Raw genomic sequence first — 18,504 nt, 5'->3', positions numbered from 1 at the left:
GGGTAACAATCCACAGCGTCATGAAGGGGAAAATCCTGAAGACTAGGTCTTGGGTTTCACAAGGGATTTTTCCAGGGCGTCACAAGGAAACACCTGAGAAAGAGGTGACAAGGATAAATTACTAAAAGAATTTTCAGAGAAACACAAAAAGCTAGCTCAGAGGGGTGCAGAGTACCATAACTGGCAAACACTCAGGCGTCAAAGCCTGCTCCTCCTATACTCCAGGATGATGTTTGATGGATCACAGGTGGGCTGATTGAGTCGGCACGCCCTCCACGGACTGCGGCCTCCAGTCACCACCTAGTGGATGAAGGGGGAAGAAGCAAGCAAACAGAGAAAAAACCCACGAAGAAACAAAATCCTGGTTCCCAACAGAAACCTAAAAATGTTTTCTAAAGGTTGTTGAGCATACGATGCGTCGTAGTTAGCAGAGATCAGGGTCAACTGAAAAAGCAATGCAGAAAAGAAGGGCGATAAGGGCAGAGAGTTTAATAACTTGTTAGAGTGACAGTCAGGTGAAAACCACAAAACAACACTTTCCATTCAGGGTTTTTAGCCAGGTCATCTGACTCAGGACTGCAGGGGCAATCACAAAAGAACTTGAGTGAAGACCCAAAACAATATACACTCATACTCAGTTCAGATTCACCAATAGCATGTATCTTTTCAATTCAGAGGGAAAAGTTCCACCAGAAAACATTCACAATGTGATAGAACTATTGAAACCAGTGGAAAATTGTGAAGTAGAAGAAAACACCATGACTTTCAAACTCTCTGAGAAATAGGACTTCTTCACAGCTTTCTTTCAACAACGACATTAATGACCAGATTTTAGGGGCCTCGAATTTTATTCAAGGGGTATCAAGGTGAAAAGGGTGGAATACAAAAGAACATTGTGATTTTCCTTCCTATTCACAGTTATTAACCATGCACCAAAGTTTCACCACCACCCAATAAAATCCATTGAGGGTTGAGGTTGAAACAGGACAAATGGGGAAGGCAGAGTTTACAAGAGACACCTGCAGTTATTTTATCTAAAGCCTGTCTTTGTAGCCAGCAGCCCTATGTTCTCCTGCTGAGGAGAAGTCTCCCCTTGTGGATGAAAATGTCCTCCTTATTTTATGCAGCGAAGCAGGGAGTTAGTACTTTGTGCTTCATCGATTCTGTCAGGAGTGTCTGTATGCAAATCATCCCCTCACATAATCTCCAAAGTCAACTCCTGATATTTAAGCCTCTTGACAGAATCATACATTTTATCTCCAAGCCCTCTATTCTCCTGATTACACAGCAGTGTTGTATTAAACAGTGATGAGGAAAAAAATCTTCATTATCTGCCATCTTCATCTTTCTTGTGGAGCGAAAAAAATAGACCCAACATGGATGGAAGACCACCATCCTTTGGTGTCCATGGTGACCAAAAAAGTGGTATAGACCCAACAAGGTAGCAGACTGACCTACCACATAATGCAAAGATTATCTGATTTACTGGCCAATCAGTTTCTTACCATCACTCGAAAATAAAAACAGCAAAACAATTTAAAATACCCAGATATTCCTCACAGAGAGCTACACCAACAGAGAGCTGAGACCATGATCCTCTATAGAGTAGGGGTGTCCAAAGTCGGTCCTCAAGGGCCGGCATCCTGCATGTTTTAGTTCTCTCCCTGGTTTAACACACCTGCATCAAATGATGGCTCATTAGAAGGCCTAAGGAGAACATTGACTTGATGAGGAGGTTGTTACTACCACCAGGGAGAGAACTAAAACATGCAGGATGCCGGCCCTTGAGGACCGACTTTGGGCACCCCTGCGGCGGAGGAAATCAAGAAGCATTAATATCTGTGAACACACGTTGACTGTGGTTTCTAGGTGATTTACTGAGTGTTCTCTCCATTAATACAAGTTCTCGGTCCATTACCTTTTCTGTTAAACATCCAAAAGAACTGAATCAGTTGAACAATCAAGCCGCACTTCAAACAGGTCAGGTCTGCTATGCCTCCTCTCATCTTCCCCAGACCTTTCATTTGTAGCCATTAGCTACAAATGACTTTCTAAAACAATGAAATACTCAAATAATGTTTTTTTTTTGTCCATCACTTATTAGGGTAGTAGTTTGTAGTTTGACTTTATTGAAAGTAGTGTAATAGAAGAATAAACAAAGTCAAATACAAACAAAATAAATGTAAAAGAAAAGGAAAAAAGAAGAACATTAGTAAAGTAAATTAAACGTTCAAAGGAGTGAGTAGAAGTATGAACCTATTTTTACACCAACCCCTCTTACATCTGTAAGAGTAAGTCCCATAAATTACTGTCTTGTCTTTCTTAGTATTTTCTATATCTGTATCTATTACCAGTACAGTGCATTCATAATTGCATGCCCATATAAGCAAAGATCATTTTTCACATGTTAAAAATATATTTCTAAATGAATATACCATAATACAGTAATATTTGACAACTACATTAATCAGTACAACTTTGGAACAATTTTGAAGATTTGTCTTGCTCTATTTTTTGCTATTTTAGCCATGAAGATGTGAACACTTTTACTTTCTCCTTTACGTTTTAGACAGTGTTTTACACTCTAAGTAAGCATGCCTCATGTCTTATTGATGTAGGAAAGCAAAGTATACAGCTTTAGCAAAGTGACCATGGATACATCAAACTTGTGCTCATGTTGTCCTTAATCAACCTTTATCAGAATATCTCATTCAACCTGGCACCCTGCCACTATTTCCCACAAAAATAAAGCCATTTCCAGAAAATTTAAACCCACTGATGATCCCTACTTTTTAAAGTCATGTAACAAAAACATCACTGAGAATCAATTTGGTAGGGCTGAGTAATTGCTGTTGACTCTGAGGAAAACCTTTGCCCTCATGGGTTCACTTCTTCTTAGTTGCACTTTCACCCAGATCCTTTTTTTTTAAATCTTTGCTTCGAAAGTCCAGTTCTCTGTTCCAATCATCCTCATGTCACCCCGATGACCTGTAAAAAACAACGTCTTAGCAAAGCCAGGACCGGAGTCAGACAATAAAACAATAGATGCCAAAGTAGACATGAAACTTTAAAAGGCTGAAGAGCTGAAACAATAGCAACAAGGATATTGTTTTCAAATTAGGAAGACTATATTCACAAATTATCCTGGGAAACCTTTTGGACTCAGTTCTTTGTTGAAACTACATGAACTGGGTATGGAATTTAGTTAAATTCAAAAATATTTTATTCATCCTAAAGGGAAATTAAATATCTAAACTCATATGATCTAAGCATTTTAAAGAGTAATTGTGGATGGTGATTCTTTTGGCAGGAAGGTTCTGACCTGGTTAGTGGTAAGCATTGCTACTCCACCTCACTTGCTTTTGTCACTTAGAAAGAGGAGCAGTGAGATGATGGAAGAAAAGGTTTGGACTTTCTCCTTCTCTCTGCACTCTCTGGTTCATTAACAAAGCCTCCTTTTCAACTCTTTGTGTTACCATGGTTATTCATTATAACTGTAAAAAAAAAAGAAAGAACGAAAGAAAGTATGAGCAAAAATCCTTCCAGCTGCACAGTATTCAAAATCAGAGGGATTAATTATCCAAAAATATTGTAAACAAAAGTCAACAAAAAGTCAAGTTGGCATCTGCTTCAGAGTGTTCTGATTCATCTGATTCATACTATATCCATCTGTCTTCTTACACCCTTATCCCATTGGGGTCATGAGGTCTGACTATCTCCATCTATCAATGGGTGAGAGGCGGGGTCACCCTGAAAAGCTCACCAGTCCATCACAGGGCAACACAGAGACAGACAATACAAACAATCACACAAACCTAGAGAGAATTTATACAGACCAATTAACCTGACAGTCATGTTTTTGGACTGTGGGAGAAAGCCAGATTACTTGGAGAGAACCCACCAATGCACAGGGAAAACCTGCAAACTCCCCAGACTGGGAATCAAACCCAGAACCTTTTTGCTGCAAGGCAACAGTGCTACCAACTGTGCCACTGTGCAGCACTATTATTTGTTATTACATAGAGTCTGGGACACTTAACCATGTCTAATGTAAAATGTGACAAAATAGTATGAAAATGTTCAATCACAGGCTGCACAGTGGCGCAGTTGGCGTCTTTCTGCATGGAGTTTGCATGTTCTCCCTGTGCATGGTGGGTTCTCTCCAGGCACTCTGGCTTCCTCCCACAGTCCAAAAACATGACTGTCAGGTTAACTGGTCTCTCTAAATTCTCCCTAGGTGTGAGTGTGTGTGTCTGCATGGTTGTTTGTCCTGTCTGTCTCTGTGTTGCCCTGTGACAGACTGGTGACCTGTCCAGGGTGGCCCCAGCTTCTCGCCTGGATATATAGCTGGAGATGGGCACCATCACCTCCTGGCCCCACTGAGGGATAAAGGTGTACAGAAAATGGATGGATGTTCAATCACTATGGAGAAGCAGAATTCAGTTTTTTGGCCCATTAATCTGTAACAAACTTTTATAAAACGGCAAAACTGTCGAACAAGGTTGTTTTAGAACAAGGCTAAAAAATCATTTGTTGAACCACTTTGAACTGTCTTGTTGCTGAAATGGTGAACATTTCTCACTTTGTCACATTACCACCTCAAACATCCATGTGTTTTAGTGTTATTTGGTGGAATAGCTAACAAAAAGTAGGGCACACTGCAATGGATAGTGAGCTATTTAAAATAAATTGTCTAAATTATTTACATTTATAGACTATTTATTGTAAATAATTTAAAGTGAATTTTCTAAATTAAGGATGTTGCAGATTGTTTAATGATGTCTGTTTTGATTAGCACTGTTGGTAGTTTATATTTTGTTTTGTTTAATGGTATTTGCACTTTGTAATGTTTTAGGGGTTTTTGGTTTGTATGTACCTCACGGGCTGCCGTAGCTAATGAGGGCTGGCCCTGTAAAAGCTGGCAGAATCATTGTCATGAATGACGAACTGTCAAGATGCATTTGGCATAACGAAATCAACACTTAGTGTTCCCCAGTAAAAGCAGCGAGGTACGTTTAGTTTTGTTGTTTGTATTGTAAATTTCTGTTTTGTATTCTAATAGTTGTATATGTTTTTAGTTTTCACATGACTGAGGTGATCAAGGTGATTGGGATGGCTGAAATGGGTTTGGTGACTGATGATCCGCATCAAAGAAAATAAACAAAATCACCCATTGAGACTGCGCAAATTACTTCAAGTGCTGGGGAACAGCTATACATACAACAAAGCAAAGGAAGGATAAATGCTTTTGATTTTTTTGCAAATAAAAATCTGAGACATGAAATGCATTTGCATCTAGCTTCACCTGACTCAGTATTTTGTAGAATCACCTTTTGCTGCGGTTATAGTCTTTACCAGCTCTGCACATCTACAGACTCACGTTTTCACCCGTTCCTCTTAGCTAGATCAGTCATGTTGGATGGAGGGAGCCTGTGAGTGTGATTAAGTCATGAATATCCAGTAAGAGCTACTGCCAAAGTGGCTTTTGAAAAAAAGAAACATGAGAAAGCAAAAGATTTCACTTCACTGAAACATTTATTACTTGTTCTAAAACAGTTGTCTCCTGAATGATGTCCTCAAACCACTGGTAGAGACTGTATAACATTTTATGGCTCCTATGTGAACAAATGCTGTCATATGGGAAACCTCTATTCTGGTTTTGTAAAATTGCTTTTTTGAGGGGTTTTTTTTACTTACTTCTGCCTGGTGATAAGATCAGAAATAAATACCCCAGGGTCGTGTCTTGGCCTTGTACTTTGTAGTGCTGCAGCTCTCTAAATCTAAGGCTGTTATTTTTTTAAAAGGCAGCTTAAAAACAGCCTACTGCTCTGGTTCTATATGACTTCCAGACTGCATACAGCTGAGCTTTACGGCTCAGTGGATCTCAGTCAATGAACCACATCCAGGTAATGTAGCAGTGCTAAAAGCTTCAGGTCCAACACAATCACAAGTGTGCAGCCAATGAGCTTTATTCAGTCAGGTTTGAACTGCAACCATTCCAACCATGAAAACATGTTCAGCACCAACGGCCTCTGTTTGGAGCCAAGGCATGTATGGAGACGGGATTCACAAAAATCTTCCTTGTGTTGTTTTGTTGCTGATATTTAATTAATCTCCTGTGTTTTTTTTTCCTCAACATTATCTTTATTGGTTTCTCAACAATGTTTCCAACAATATATAGGATTTAAGTGTGCTCTCACATCAAAGGAAAAGTCCAGGGTAGTTAAATTATGAGATTATTGTCCAACATTCAACTTGTCTTTTCCTGTAAGCCAGGTTGTTATGAGATATTTTAGAGCAGCACTTATTACATACAGAGTATATGAGAAAAGAAAAACAATGCCCCAAACCCCCCCCTGAGAAGAAACAACAATTACAACAATCAACAATAATGGTTTCTCTATTTTCCAGGAATTAGCCCAAATTATTTTAGTATTGTACGTGGTTCAGAAAATACAAACTCAAATGTATAATTCAAAGTAAGGTAGTCAAGTATACAAATAAAGATTATCTTTATTTGCAGGGGACCAACCACAACTATAACTCATCCCCGATACCCCTCACATCCATGTTTTCTATATATTCCATAAAAGGACCCTAAGTATTTTTGAAATAGCAATAGTTTCCCTTTTATAATGAAAGTAATTTAAGATTACTTTTATAATGAAAGTAATCTTTTCCATTGGCAATGTTGTGGACATTTCATTAATCCAGTTAATTCATTTTGATTTATTGGTACTCTTCCATGAGAGTGCTATGACTCTTTTTGCAAGTAGCAAACATAAATCCATGGCAGTAATAATCTTTCTGGACATATGTCTGCCAGGATATAAACCTAAAATGAACAATTTGAGGTCAAAAACTAGTTTTATAGCTGTTGTAGTCTCTAGAGCTTGTTTAATCTCCCTCCAGAATTGTTCAACTTTCTTGCATTTCCAGATACAATGGAATAATGTTCCCTTCTCTTCTCCACATCTAATACACAGGTCTGGGATGGCACCATTGTATTTATTAAGCTTTTCTGGTGTCACATGTTCTCATTGGCCAATTATATTGCTGTACTTTGAGGTGTGTATTGGTAGTTTGTTTGTGCTTCAGCACACGCCTTCTTCCAGTCCTCTGAATGCAAATTCTCTGAATGCAAGTTCTCCTGTAAATCCTCCCTCCAGGCATTGAGTTTCCATAAAGACGACTCAGAGGATCCCTCCACTAACATGCTATATAGTTTGGAGATAACTCCTTTTCTAAAGCAATCATTCTTCATTTCAATTTCCAAAGTCTACAGCAGTGGGATGGATTCACATTGATTTTGAGATGATCTAATACAATGTCTCATCTGTAGACATTTAAAATAATGTTTACTTGGGATATCATACCTGGCCTTGAACTCTTTCATCTCCTGTGTTTTAACATGTTTCTTATGCAGTTTAAAATTGAAACCACATATTAATGCACTCTGTAAGACAATATTTTCTGAGTATATTTGGTGTATTTTGACCATTTACTCCTGACAGGAATGGTCGGGAGGAAATGAGTCAGGTCTGTAGTTGTCCGTGGTTAAATACACTTTTTTTTTTTAGCTCTACAAACAGATTTTTATTACAGAACCAAGATCAGGATTTTGTTATGGCTGCTCAAGAACACTGACTTTGTTTCCCTTTAGTCATTTTGTAACTAATTAGGCAATATGCTTACCTTCATTGTCCAGTTGGAAGTCCTACATATGTCCAGGTTTTACCTTCCTGGCTGATGTGTCCAGGTTTTACTTAAAATAAAAAAACAAAAAGAAGCAATTACTTTCCTTTATTCCTTTATTCAATCTCTGTGTTGTCCATTTTGCTCAGTACTGTAACATAATAGTACAGAATAGAATTATAGCAACATATTGCCTTCAGAATTTACCATACAAACTGACAAAAAAATCCAAAAACCTTCAATTTTAAGCTGCTAACTATTAATGTATTGAAGTTGAACAGAGATGCCTTGAATTCAGTCAGCTAGAGCCAAATTATTTTGTCAAACTGATTAAAATTACATTAGGCTGTTCCCCAGAATTTCAACGTGAGCTCTTAAAAGTATGTTCTCAGGCGTGTTTGTGCATGTGCATGCTGATGAATCATATTAATGACTTGTTTTTGGATATAAAGAATCTTTCCGCAATTAAATATGCATTAAAAACTGCAGCTTTGATTCACTCAGATAGCCCACTTCCCTCAGTCGTCGTTGCGCATCTTGGGAGCAATGCTTGAGTAACGGAGCGTAAATAAAGTTGTCAAATGAGGAGTGTCTTTTTATTAAAGTGAATTTAGCCTGATTAGACAAATTGATGTGATCAACATTGCACTGCCAGACTACCTTCCTTGACTTTGCTAATCAGCCTGTGGGGGTGGAGCCTTTTAATGGTCATTAGTTGCTAGTAATCATCAGACTGTAAGTGTCTCTGAAGGATGCAGCACGTGGCTTTGAAGTGACTCAGCATGCACTCCGAGAGACATCCACCAACTCTATGGTAAATTCATTTAATTTTAACTAGAATGTATACACATGTTGGTATAGTGGAGCTTAACTGAGTCAGGGAACCAAATCAGGCCATCTTCAATAGAAGTCTTTCTTTAAGCCTCTGCAGAGGAACCCACCTCCCCCAATCCCCAGGTGGCTGCACCCGACAGGTGTTCCCTTGTTTGATCAATTTTATTTTCAGCACTCCTTTGCCGCAGCATCACCAAATCCCCCAACAATTACACCTCTGATAAAGTGTTGAATAGGGAAGCAGCTAATGAAAAGCAACCTGCAGGGCCACTGGTGGGCAGTTATACTGTATGTCAATGCAGTAGACTTACTCCTGGTTAATGGCAACTTGGTACAGATGCTGTGTTAACCTTGGTGGGAAACCCTTTGAGCCAGCTTTGTTTACTGCCTTTGCTTTCATGTGGAAAACATTTCTGCCCATCTCAAAGGAAAACCATCCTGCATCCATGGAGGCTGGTAGGACTCTGGTGCTTCTCAAGGACACGCTGTGTGAGTGGGGCTGCTAACAAGGACAAATTTATTCATGTTGGAATCCCTTAAAGGTTTGGAATCACGGTGTAATGATAATGTGAGATGCTAAACACTTTGAAATAAATACTACTGATACATGTGTACATTTGAAACCAGGTTTTTACATAACCTACATACAAGACAAACCAATTTTAATTTTCACTGCCCAATATTAAACCAAGCAAAACTTTTCCTGATTTGGATGATTATCAAAGTTATTTGCATTTGATTAATAAAAACTTTCCTTAAGCTTTAATTCTTACATTTCCTTTAGAGCAACCTTTAAACAATGATTTTGGTCAAATCAGTAATTTTCCACAGAATTAGTTTACTATAATTTTGTCCCATTCCTCCAGACAGGACTGGTGTAACTGGGGCAGGTTTTTAGGCTGCTTTGCCCTTCATTTTTGGTACTGATATTAGGACTTTGTGATGGCCTCTTCAGATCGATGACATTGTTAAACTACTTTGTAACCAGTTTGATTGCTTGCTTTTATTATCCATTTGGAAGACCCATGTACACCACAGTAAGGATGTAAATACCTGAATTTGAACAAAGTATTTAAAACTCATTTATTCAGTCAATTGTAGGATTTAGATAAACTATGAAATCTGACCAAAAATTAGAAAATGTCTAGTAAGGTTCTACAGAGATGACTGTATTCTAGTGTTCTAACCCAGAACAGAAGTAACTGGTGAGCTTGCCATCATGAGGAAACAGCATAGATGAAATTTGTTTGTCCAATGCCTCTGTTCAGGGAACAGACTGCTGAACAGAGAGGCATTGGACAAACAGCGCACTGAAGAGAACAGGGGAGAAGGCGAGTTCAAGTCCGTGGGATTTCTGAATGATTTGCAGGAGTTCAGGTAAGCACTTACAGGAACGGAGATGAGTAACGGCGTTGGCGTGGTATTGTTGGTCCGAGGGTCCTTTGGTCTGTGGGGTTTACTTTCCCAGTGGTCTTGAGAGTGGATTGATTTGAGGAAGAGGTAAACTGAGTCGGATGGAGCGGCAGCGTCGGAGGGCGGACAGGTAGGCAAGTACTTGAAGGCGTCGGAGTGTTGGAACTGCCAGTCAGATCTCTTGGATTGGAGGCGAGTTTCAACTGTCTTTGGAGGTTCTGAAGACTCGGGCAGTGGGGTAACTGCCTGCGACGTCACGAGGAGTCAAAGCCAGATCTGGATTCAGGTTTTACCTGAGGAAAACAGATGTCACAGGAAAGAATTACTTTCAGTACAGCAGTATTGAAAGTAATTCTTTATCTCCGATACTCGGAGATAACTCGGAGGGGCGAGAGGCACCATCACTGGACAGCACTCCGGCGTTGAAGCGCTGGCGTTCCACCTCTCTTAAAAGCATCAGGTAACGAGGTAATTGGTCCCCGGTGTGAGGATGACGTACTGGAGGAGGACCCTCCACCCGGCCGCCTCAAGGACTCCATCTAGTGGTGAATGGGGATGCACAGCAGCAATACAATTGCAGGGTTTTTTATTATTATTTCATGTCTTGGCTTGGCATTTCAGGAGTTTCGTATGGAAAAGCTTTTTGCGTTAATCCGCAGTTTTTTCTCCATAGGAAGGAAATCTGAAGATGGAACTCTATTTATATGATTAACTTTATACTAGACAAACCTTTTATTATTGAACTCAAAAAAAAATCTGACATATTATACTGTAGTGGTGAGAGCAGCTTTAATGGAGTTAAAATATAGGCTCTGATTTACTGTATATTTTCCACCACAAATGGAGTGTATTTAATAGTTTCACTCTGAATGTCGAAGCTTTAAGCTAAATTTCTCAATTGTTACATTTTTTTTATTTTTTAACAAAAATAAACAAAAAAGTAATTGCTTAACCAGGTATACCTGCATACATATGAAGCACCTGCACCTGTTTGGTGTAAAACCAGACAGAAGGATTCAATACAGAGAGATTGCTGTATAAAATCAAACAGATACCAAACAAATTCACATACCAAACAGCGATTCTGCGTACTACAGTCCTTGTTTGAAGCCAGTCATCATGTGGGTGCAAACATATTCGAGGTTGGAGTCTCCCACCCTCAACATGATCTGCAGAGGTGATTACTGGTCCTCATGCCAGAAACGCTTCTCCTAGAATCAGAAGTAGGGATGCTCAACATATTTACACTTCTGTTTGAAGAATATCAGTTCAACACCATTTCTAAAAGTAGAATGGGAGGCAGATCTTTTGCTTCTCAGGCTCCTCTCATGTCGAACCAGATCCCAGTTGTGGCCTGTGAATCAGACCCCTTGCATACTTTTAAGACTCACAACTTTCCCTTTTGTTAAAACTTGAAGTTAGACTGGCTATAGCAGCAGCTGCCATAATCTTCACTTCTGGAGGACAAACTGACCATTTTCTTCTACTCCTCTACAGTTTGCATTATTTGTTGTTATTTCAACTGTTAACTTTGTTTTCTCTCAATTTGATAGAGATTTTTGGTATTATCATTTTGTTATTACTTTAGTTCATATTCAGTCTAATGTTAATCAGTATTATTGTGATTTTTAGTTTAAAGTGTTCTCTTCCTTATTTGTGTATAAACTGACCTGGAGGTTACGACTGTCTGTTTATCTTCATGTGAGACAGTCAAACTCTGTGGTTCTCAGACCTTAAATTCTTCTTGTGTTATTTACCCTTTTCTTAGTTGATAGTTTGACCTAGAGCTGAACTGGGCTCAGACCGTAGATCAGATATCACACCTGGAACTGGGCTGCTAGTGTTTGGGTTAGAAGTTTTACGACCTCTGTTGTTTTTACTGACTGCCCCCTGTGACTGTTTTTCTTTGACAATAAAAGAAGGAACTCACGTGAAAGCAGATCAGAACTCTCTGTGAACAGCTTGGAAAAGCTGCTATCGGAGACTTCTCCTTTTGCAAAAGCTTTGTCATAAAATTCATATACGTTGTCTGTGGTTCTTTATGTAGGTTCGAGAAAAATACCCATCACAATTATTTTTCTGTCTATAGAAGTTACACCTGGTCTAGTATTCTGATTGGTTAGTTGATGACATAGTGCTGTCATCAACCAATTCTCCCTCTCCTACTGTTAACTTTTTACTTTTCATTAACAGAAAGTAATCCTACATCAGTTCTTCTGGTTTTTTGAGTGTCTCTGCTCTGCACTTCTGCACTTCCAACAGAAGTGGAAGTGGAAGATGGCCTTGATACTGAAAAAGGTTCTGGTTCTGGTTCTGTTGAAGGTTTTCTCCTCTTAAGGAGAGTTTTTCTTCTCCACTCTCGCTACGTGCATGCTTAGTGTGAGAGACTGCTGTAAAGTCACTATATGCTCGTCCAGGAGGAGAGAATGCAAGTCAATGACTGGATGCAACCTGCTGGGTTTCCATATAAAGAGAAACTTTGTTTTTATATTTTTTTGTTTTTGACAAAATAATGTACATTTAATGGACAATTAAGAACCTGTTTACCCTAACTATCATGTTTGTTGAGAGGTTCTGATAATGATGCCGAGCAAAGCCCTTCGACAAATATGAAACAGCTGCTGTAACAGAGAAATAAAACATGCTTTTTGCTGTTTTTTTCTTAGAAATCTCAAACTCCCAGTATTAGAAAGCAGATCGCCTTCACCTTTCTACCACAGTAGAACAACAAGCAGAGAGAAAACACTCAACATTCTCTACCTGCATCCGGAATGGGCAGAATGTGGGATTAAGAGTAGGCATGAGGGGAAATGAGATCAACTAAATGTTTTTTCTGAGCTTCATTTTTATAAACAATGCACATTTGAATTAGTGGTCAACCATTTGAGGGCGCTATGACAGGAAAGGTTACCAGAGCAAAACGAACAGGTCTGACTCAGCGCCCCGCTGTATGTGCTACATCCTCAGCAACTGGCTGTCTGCTGAAACTGACTTATGAGTCCAGTTAAGTTTTGGCCACAGTAAATGTCCTGCCGATAGTTTAGCCTTAATATTGCAATTTGTCTTGCCCGTCACTGTGAGGACCTGCGGAAGTGAGTGTTATGTAAAGAAGGCCCGGAGGAGCTTACAAGCCTGGCAAGTGAAAGATGACAGGCAGCATGTCTCTTTCATTCAGGAGAGCAGTTCTGCTCGACTGGCTGCGCCCAGCAGCAGGCAGACACAGTGGCACTTCACCTAAATTAATGGCTGACCCAGTCACTACACAGCAGAGTGAAGAGTTATGGCCAGAGAGCAGTGGCAGGATAGGCAGCAAACATGGCTAACAATGGGGTAGCGGGATGTTTGATGAGGGGAATCAAAGCGGAGGCTAGGAGGTTAAGATGGATGGATTAGCTTTGTTATCAGGGAGGCCATGGAGGCGCAATGCCAGCTGTCCTCACTAGCTTATCTTCACATCCAAATGGCTAATCCAATCACTGACCTCCTCTGTCTCCCTTCTTTATATTCAGTGATGTTTCTAAATTTGTGACTGAGGTGTCAATTTGGGTCATTTACTGCTTTGGACTACCAGGTGTCTCCTTCCTTTATTTTGAGAGTTTATTCATCAGTCTCTCTAACAAATTGTTTATAATGTGTTTTTTTGTTTGTTTGTTTTTTTGTTTGTTTGTTTTTACTTCTACAAATTATAAATTCTCAGTCAAATAAAACTAAATCTTTATTGTTTGCCCATTGGCTGTCAGTTTATTGACCAGACTTTTATTGCATATTTTGTCCTTTTTTTATTTGTTTATTGTTAGTATTATTTCTATCAAGTGTCCTACAGGAATAGTTGGGATTTTTCAAAGAGGTTAATATCAGCAAAACCTCTCTTACCTGTGGTAGATAAATGTTATCTCACACTCATTTTGTAGGAGAACAAATCCTTAAATCAGTAGTGTGCTAACATCTGTCCCGTCTTCAGCTAATATTAACCATTTCAAGCTCAACCTAAAATGTTCATGTCCTTCTCAAAACCATGGAGGAGTCCAACAAACAGAGACCTGGACAGAACCTGCCTGACCTTTAGAAGGGGCAGTATTATGTATTCTCCAGGCACAGTGTCATTTATAACACAATATTAACTTCAGTTGTAATAAAAAAACAAAATGCTATATTTATCAAAAATACTTGACATTGCATCATGGCTGTAGGCAACAGGTTGAAATTGGCCTCTGTCTCTGTAAGAACGTCCTACTCCTTCCATCACTCTCCATTAAACACATCATTACAAAGCTTAGGAGAGTTGTAGATCCAATGATGAGCTTAGCAGGTCCACCAGGCGTTTGCTAATTGTTGCTGTCGCTAGTCTGGAGGAGTTAAGTGGGGGAGGTTTTTGGGAGGGGCGCTGGGTGAGGAGCTCAGCTGGAGACTGCAGCTCCAAGGCGGAGCTTTGTGGAAATAGGCGGAGCTTTGTGAGAGCAGGCAATTAGGAACCCCAGAATGGATTGAATGGATTGCAATCCTTTGAGCATAAAGGATTGCTCCTTCATGCATAAAAGACCAAAGCAACAGTCCAGGTGTTTCTTCTTTCTGACGAGGGAACAACATCATATCACAATGTAACGCTCAAAGATGGAAATGGAAAACATGATATAAATCCTTTTAAAAGTTAAGAGTTATAAATAAACCAGTCATAAATTTATTGCAACTCAAAAGAATATCACTACTTTAAAACTGTTTGTGGAAACTTCTGGCTTTATGAATTTTCTGAACATTTTAATATTATATGTTCTAATGTTTGTGTTTGTTTATTTAGTCATTCAGTGATATTAAGATATATTTCTCTGGGCTCTTCATGTTAATTGTTTTCATCACTACTGAAAAAAGAATGTACACATCATGTTATGATGAACCCAGTATGGAATAAGTGGTTTTGAGGAAGTCTGTTATCATTTTATGTTGGTTCTTTATTATTTGAAGTAAAGAAGAACCAACATAAAAAGATAACAGACTTAATTAATTAATCAACATGCATGCTTGAATACTGTGCCAGACTTGGCCAAAGAAATTGTTTTTCATTTTTAATACCTGGTAGATTAATGTAATCCATCCATCCAACCAGACCAGTGCTGTGTTTTAATATGTAATGTCATGTTTTCACTATCTAAACTCAGAAAAAGCATCATAAATAACAAAAATAAAGATTTAAAAACGTCAATCTGTGTATAATTAATGTATAATTGTGTTTTACTTGGTTGCATCCCAATCATTTAGCTGAACCATGTCAATAATTAAAGGTGAGGGGCTGGAATTTAGTAGGAACTCTTACTGTTAAATATAAAGTGAATCACTTGTAGCCAGTTTAAAGTCTAGATTTAATCCATTACATATCTGCTGCTTTAGTTTCTTCCTCTCTGATAATAGGTTAAAATGCTTTAACTAGCTCAGTGCTTCCTCGTTTTGTGAGTTTCTCAGATATCAGCACACATTAGTTCTGTTTGATTAGCTCACAAAAGAATGTTTAAACCAGTTTTCAATGACATGAAAAGAACACGGTGGAACATTTAAATCTCAACTGAAAGGATAATTAATTTTGATGAACCAAGATCTTCATTTTAGATCAAGTTAGGTTAGTCATGCATGCTTGAAATCAATATGACATGTAAATCAAAAATGAATTAGGTTTTCTTTTGTGCTCTATGAACAATGATTTCTAATTAATGGTGGAACAGACTTCAAGGTCTGGAGGAGTCCAGCGCTGATCCAGGACTGCTTTACATAATGCATATAGTGCAGGCTGGATTTAAAACAATTTACTTGTGGGGTTAACCAGGCTAATGACATATTCATTTCCTGCAATGGCAAGCTACACACTGAATGCGAGTAATGAGTTTTTCATTTTCTGCTGGCACCCACACACCACTTAGTGCGCTCAGCTCTGGGACAACAAAGGCAGGAAGAGGTAAGATTTAAATGATAATGGGATTGGCCCCCAACTTTAAAATTATGGGGCAAAACTTGAATTAATATTGCCCTGTGGTCAAAGCCTTTGTCAGGGCAGGAAGTTATTAACCTCTTAAATGGCTGTAAACTGTATAAACTGTAACACATATTGCCCCCAATGTACAAATGTGAATGTGGAATAAATGTGACGAAATGAACTGTTGCAGTAGCAACATAGTACATTTCAGAGCCCAACTGGCCTGAGAAATCAGTTAATCAGCAGAATCCTATAGAGCTAAAATGTGGAGGATGATATAGAAAACTTTGGTTGTTATACATGTGGAAAGCCTGAGTTAGAACAGCAACACAGAACTCCTCCAGATACCAAGGAGTTGATGATCTGCACTTTGTTCAGGTGAATGCTACAGGCCTTTGGTTCTGCAATCCAGTCTGCAGCATCTGAAAGCACACTGATCTCAGTGGATCCACTCATGTTAGGTGAAGAGGAATGTGATCTAAAATGGGGTGTTCATGCTTATGTGTGTTTATCACAGAGTTTAGAATGTGCATGTTAACCTTAAAGATGGCAAATGTCAAAAATTGTTTGAAATGTTTTATCTTTGTCAATTACACACTTAAAACAAACATTATGTGGAGTACAAAGCCACTGACCCACAACAAAGAAGCAGATGATAAGTGGATACAATACAGAAAATAATAACAGAGTTTCTGATTGGTTGGTCACGGGTGACAGCTAATCAAGCTGGAACTTAGCTAATGCAGCAGATCGGTAGGTCTGAAGCATTTATGTGTTAAGAATTCGGATCAAACCTTCCATGTACAACAACTTACGACTTGAGGGGAAAACAAACGAGTAATGCTTGAGACTTTAAGGTAAAGGGTTTCAAGAGACTAAACAAACACGACTTAGTTTGTTGACCCATAAATACTGAAGCATGCTGTGATGCATTTATTTCTGCCTTTTGGGGCCTTTAAAAACGGTCATGAATAATTAATAATGAGCACACATCAAGCATGTCCCACTGAAGTTCAATAGTGTTTCTACACTCAGTATCACCTGCATTTCTGTGATGTTTGAAGATGTTGACTGGGTGATCAGTTACAAATAAAAACATTTTGTCATGAAACCTGCTGTAATGGAGACGACCTATTATCACAGTTAGGGAAAGGAGGTGATTTTCTTCAAATTGCCTGTCAGCAACACTAATAGTACCACAAGAATTTGAAATGACAAAATTATCGAAAATCACCACTGAGACTGATTAGAATGTCATCAGATCAGACAAGAATGTTAGACAGTGAAGGAGTTTGGTTTCCAAACCAAAAGGCGATAAAATATTGAAGAGAAGGAAAGACGTCTACCATGAGCGGTCCTAAAAGAAACCATATGTAAGTAAAACATCTTTCGGGTAAAAAAATTAAATGGAACAGACTGCCAGCTCAAAAGTGTCAATCCAAACTTGGTTGATATATGAAAAATATTGATTGAATCAATAATTGCTCAATGACTGAGATGTTTGTCTGCGCAAAACCTGTACAGTCCTGCAAAAATGTCCTTCCACTTGTTTATTTCACAACATAAGCATGAGTGTTACAGCTCATGCATGGAACATTGACATTCCTCCATAACATTGTCTATGAGATAATGCTGTTCACGTGAAGTTCAATGTTTCAGTTTTAGGAATTTACTGGCAGGAACGATTTTCACCTGTGTTCTGTTCTCTGGAACTCTTCCTGTTAGGTTTGATACAGAACAAGAGCACTAAGAACTCTGTACTATTGGATGTGGGTAAATATTCTGAATAAGTTTTTCAAATAAAAATGAAACATAATAATAAACAGTATGGCATTTTAGGTGCACAGTTCATATGGTTCCAAGATGGTCACTTATTATTTCTGTAATGTTACATTCCATCATTCCACCTGACAATCTGGAACCACCCAGAGACTTCTCTGTTGCTGGGTTTCCTCGGTGAATGAAGTCAGTCAGAAATGGCCATCTTTGCTGCAGGTGGTGAGTAGATCCAAGTCAACAAGCCAGGCTGAGCTTCCTGATTTGATCCATCTATGACTCGGTACCGTGTCCCAGAATCCTCCCTGTTTTCTTTGCAGACCCAGCAATCCAAACCTCCTGGATATTCTGTTGGACTTCAAGAGAGGTCTATTCCAAGTCTGGATGTGCATTTGTCTTCATTGTCCTGTCAGAACATCCAGCTGGAGCCAACTATCCAAGTTTTAATCATCTACTTGTTTTTAGGTGATTAAAGAATTTTGAGACAGTTTTTTATAAAGTGGTAGTGAAACAGCGCCACCAGAACTTGTAGTTCATAGAAGGTCTTAGCCTCGTCGTTCTAGATTGTTCCTGAGAAATATAATAAATTCCTGTTCTTCTGAGGCTGCCAGTTTTGGTGTTCTTTTACCTTTGCAAAATGGACTAAAACCAAAACAGCTTCTAACTGCTTAAACTTCAGAGTCTTTAGGTGTTTAGAATTTCCTCCTTTGTGTAAAGATGCAGTTCCTCCATTGATCAGTTTGGATCAGTGTGGGAAATGTGAGCAACACTTTAAAGATTTATGAACTATATGTGCATATTTGAATGTGTATGCATGAATGTAATTT

The 18,504-nt window shown here is 38.8% G+C and overlaps 1 long non-coding RNA gene across 1 annotated transcript; it reads right to left on the bottom strand.

Moving 5' to 3' along the window:
• Positions 1 to 9,522: 9,522 nt before the first annotated feature.
• LOC107837154 (uncharacterized) lies at positions 9,523 to 10,360 on the bottom strand. Its single transcript, XR_001663147.1, has 2 exons — positions 9,919 to 10,360; positions 9,523 to 9,839 (listed from the first exon to the last, which is right to left on the bottom strand). It is a non-coding gene; the product is annotated as an uncharacterized LOC107837154 (long non-coding RNA).
• Positions 10,361 to 18,504: the final 8,144 nt, after the last annotated feature.

This window comes from Poecilia formosa, unplaced genomic scaffold (assembly GCF_000485575.1).
Source record: "Poecilia formosa unplaced genomic scaffold, Poecilia_formosa-5.1.2 Scaffold118, whole genome shotgun sequence".
Classification (NCBI taxonomy): Eukaryota; Metazoa; Chordata; class Actinopteri; order Cyprinodontiformes; family Poeciliidae; genus Poecilia; species Poecilia formosa.
Note: the sequence above shows the minus strand (reverse complement) of the source record. Positions and strands in the feature narration are given on the sequence as shown.